Below are 4,935 nucleotides of genomic sequence, written 5' to 3'. Positions count from 1 at the left end.
CTTCTTTTTAAAGAAACATATACGTATGAACTCTTGCATAATTAAATTTCTAGAAATAATCAACTATGTTGGCTGTCTTTTGTCGTTTTTCAAAGTGAAGAAGGTCCTTCCTATTCTTCCTAAGTTGAAGACTTCTATCTGCTGGTTGTTGGGAATGGGATCTCTTCATAACTTATATCTGGCGCTTTAATTTTCTATTTTATTAGTGAAGTTAATTTAAATTATTTTTATATTCAATTAAAATACACACTATTGAAATTATGCCGAATTCTGACGGTTATATATGTAGGAAATCCCAGATTTCAACAACTTACCAGCAAGAAATAATCCGTGGAAAAAAAGTGACCGCGAAAAATTTCGACAGCCAATCATCGCTCATTCGACGACCATTTCAGATGAAAAAGGACTTCCTAATGTAACTATATTTTGCACTCAGTAAATTTTTAATAAAAGATTGATTTTCTAATGACAATGAGCTTAAGAAAAATTCTGAGCGTTGGCGGATTATTGTTTCTTACTGAAATTAAAAAGGAAGCATGATAACTTGTGAAATTCAAGTAATAAAATCATAATGTTGGAATGAATTTTAAGTTGGATATATTGACTAAGATGATCGAGGACTTCTATGGGTAGAGTTTCTTCCTTTATATTAGATAAGTTAAATATGATCAACAATCATCATTCTCAAACTTATACTTTTTTCTATTATAACACAAACACAAAGTTTATATATAATAATTACATACTTTTTAAAAAAATTTATATCCATTGAGATGATGTACAACGCGCAAAAGCGCGTACCGTAAGACTAGTAAACTAAAGAAAGAGCTAATTAGTTTGGGATGGTCCGTTTCGAAAAGGGCATATATGGACCAACTATGTGACGGTAAAGGCATATATGGACCAATTATGTGACGGTAAGGACACTATATGAGCTAAAGCATTAACGAGGGCACATGTGCTCAATTTTGTATAGTACAAGGGCATATTTGAACCTTTTCCGAAGTAAAAATTACCCTGCTTCCTATATCAACAATGAAAATATGGTGAAATTAGTGCTTGGTTTTAAAATGAATCTAGATTATATGGAATGAAAAAAAGAAGAAACAAAGATCAACTTGCAACAACTTAAAACCAAAGCACTAATTTCACCATATTTTTCATTCTTGATATGGGAGCAGGGTAATTTTTACTTTTGATAAAACTGGGTATATTGTTGTTATTGTATAATCTAGATTTATTACTGGAATTTTTTTAATCTAAGTTATAGACAATTAGACATAAATAAAATTGAGTTTTTACACATATCAGTGTAATATAATAAACTTGGTAGGTTATTAAGAACCTTCTATTTAAGTTGTCAATATGTACTTATGAATTACAACTACTTTAAGTAGTATGATAAGGTAAAAATCCTTTATATAATCATCAATATATAAGATTTTTTGTTTTAATAATACAACTACCCAAAAATTGTCTTACTCTAATGTTCCAATCCCCCAGTACCTACGAGTTAGTCTTCCACCTTTCTAATATTCAGGATTTAAAGAGACCGTCAAATGTATTTTGAGGTAGCCCTTTTCACTACGGTTCAATTAAACTCATAAATTTTAATATGGAGTATGATTTATGCCTATTAAAATCTTAATAGTAGTATTAAGTTTGAACTCATAATTTTTAACAATATAATATGTTTAACACTAAAAATCTTTGAAAGTTAAATCCATTAAATTTAAATGTTGAATGGTCCGGAAAAATTTTCGTAAAAAATAAAGTAACAACTTTTAGTAGAAAAAAATTCCATAATAACATGATTGAAAATCCCACTTCAAGTAAAAAAGGGCGGTCGTTTTCTTACAAATCCCACTAGAAGTAGAATTAGGAAGTAGGTCTTTCTATTCTATGAATAGCAAACGTTAGCTCATTATTAAGTACATCTAAAAGAAAGCATACCTTTTATAATTCTACAATAGGGTTACCATACTATTATCAAGGGAAACTTTTTTCCTACTTTTAGTTTCAAGGTATTGATAGCAAGGATCAGTAACGGTGTTAATACGCAAAAAGGCTATGAAGCTTGCCAACAAACTATAATATATTTCTTGAAAGAATTTCAAGTCTGGCTCGGTTTATGCTCACCTTTTTTCAAGTTCTTTGTGAAGAGATCGATGGAGATTATGAGACTAATGAGACACCATATTAATTGATAGGATGTTGAATTTGTATGACCATCTCATTTAAAAATTTATGCTAATTATTTAATTAGATTATATCTTAACACGCTCCTCATGCATGACTGTAATTCTCTTTTTATGAGCTAAACACCTGTTTTTTTTTTTTTTTTTGGTTACATTAGTTGCAGTGAAACTCGAACCCGAGATATTTGTTTTGTTTTGGTATTATGTTTAATTTGTGTGATCAATCATTTAAAAGTTCAAGTTATTAGAGAAATCACTTTTTTAATTAGCAGGGGTTTGAGATTATCAGCCTGTTATTTTAAAGCATATTAATATTTTGTGTAAAATAATAAAGTATAAGTAATTTCCGTCTGTTCCTTATTTTCTTATTAAATCTTCTTTTAGGGGTCGTTTGGTTGGAAAGAAGTTATCACAGGATTAATTATTCCGGGATTAGTTATTTCACTTTTTCATGGGGTTAAAAAAATACTATAATCCCGGGACAACTAATCCTGGAATTAATTATACCACAATTTTCTCCCAACCAAACATGGGATAAACTCTTCTTAAATTAATCTCGAGAATAATTATTCCCTCTCCCTCGTACCAAACGAGCCCTTAGGGTATTGCTACTAAGGAAAGGTCATAGCTGCTGCATGATCGAAATTACTGGATATATTGTTTAAGAAGAATTTTTTGTATATAACGTTATGAGTTGATCATTATGTGTAATTTAGGAATAAATACCTCCTTCTAGAGTTAAATTTCTTCTCTCTTTTTTTTTTTCCATTTCAAGATCGTTTTAATTTAAACTTTATATTATTGAGTGAATTTCACTACCTTCTAAATCTTTTGTGTCTAGAAAGCCGAATCTCTAACCTTGAACTCTAAGTGAATTCATAGAATGAGATCATCAACACCATAAATTTTTTTTAAATTCCAAAATTTTCCAAAGGTCCCCTACTATGGATTAATAAACTTTTAATATATGAAAATGAAAAGAAAAAATGAACCTAATAGTATCGTATATTTGAATATTATATTCTAGTTAACATACCTCATATCCACTTTTTGATAACAGAGAAACCTTGAGCTAGTATTCTCTAGTGATTTTCAAAATTTTAATATTGTAGAATTGCATATCACCTGTATAAACTATTTTAACTTTAACTTAATTTCCCAAAATTACTGGTTAAAATATCATGGGTATAGCCAGTTTTCACACTGGTCAATGAAAAATAGCCAGCGTTTACCAAGTCAATGAAAAATAGCCACTATTTTGCTGCAACAGGGACCGGTCCAGTATAATATACGGGAGTTCTGGTGCATTTGTGTACGAACTCTAGCATATTATGCTGGACCGGTTATACTTTGCTAACTCCCTGTAAAATTTGCGGGAGACTGGAGCACCAGTGCTCCAAACTCCAGTATATTATACTGGACAATTATACTTGCTGGAACTCCCGTAAAATTTGCGGGAGTTCCAGCATAATTATGCTTGAACTCCGTAAAATTTGCGGGAGTTCCAGCATAGTTATCCTGAGAACTCCGTAAAATTTACGGGAGTTCCAGCATACTTATGCTGGAACTCCCGTAAAATTTTGCGGGCGGATTTTTTTCGGATTTTGAACAATGTTTTCGCTCAGATTTAAAGTGGCTAAATTTCGATGACTTTTGAAACTTGGCTATTTTTCAACGACCAGTGGTAAATCTGGCTATTTTTAATTTCTCCAAATTACTGCTGACGAAATATATCAAATAGTTAGATTAAGAAACATCTAAAACTGACATGATAATAAATAGATTTTTTTGCAAAAATGACTAGCTAAAGTTGAATTTTCATAATTTAATGCATTTATATACGAATAACACCTTAAAAATTAGGATTTAAGATTTACTAAAAACTTTTAAAGTGTAAGGAGCAAAGTTCATAAAAAAAATGCCTTGATATTGAAAGACCTAATTGAAAAAGAGAGGAAAAAAAACGAAGAGAGGTATATAATTTCAATTTTATTCCATTGAGTTTTTTTCTTTTTTTGGAAAATGTAATAATATAATTTCAAAGTTAAGATGTTAACATAGTTTAAAGAAGTTTACAAAAAAAAAAAAAAAAAAAAGACAAAATTACATAATAATGCATTCCATAAGTTGACCTTGCACTATTTTAGCCCAGTTACAAGTTTGCAAATGTGTAGCCAAATATCAATAAGATTTTTCTTTTCCCATCACCTCTAATTATAACAACCTCATTTATTTTTCCGTTACCTACCTACCCCTATTGTAGCTCTCTCCTCAATTTTCACACATAAATATTTAATTTAATTAATAAAAAAGAATCACACGCAAACAAAAATGAAAACAAAAATCGGTTCCCCATTTTTAGTGTAACCATTAATAGAGACACTCAGTCAACACTCATTCGTGCCTTCTTCCATAACCAATACTTCTCGATTTTTTTATTTTTTTTATTTTGTATATCTTCAGGTTTATACATACCTATCACAACTACAAAACGCAAAAACAAACGTGAGAAACCTAAAATCTCATCTCTTTTAATGCTAATCTTGTTAAATTTCGATTATGATTTTGTGAGAATTTTCGAGTGGGTACTGTTTGTACATTACGTATATAGTTGTATAAAAGTGTATAAAGATGTATAATCACAGAGTGAAAATATTCTTGATACATTATGTAAGGAGAAGAAGAAGAAGAAAGAAGAAGAAGAAGAAGAAAAAGAAGAAGAGAAGAAAAAAACAAG

Source organism: Nicotiana attenuata, unplaced genomic scaffold, assembly GCF_001879085.1.
Source record: "Nicotiana attenuata strain UT unplaced genomic scaffold, NIATTr2, whole genome shotgun sequence".
NCBI lineage: Eukaryota > Viridiplantae > Streptophyta > Magnoliopsida > Solanales > Solanaceae > Nicotiana > Nicotiana attenuata.
Note: the sequence above shows the minus strand (reverse complement) of the source record.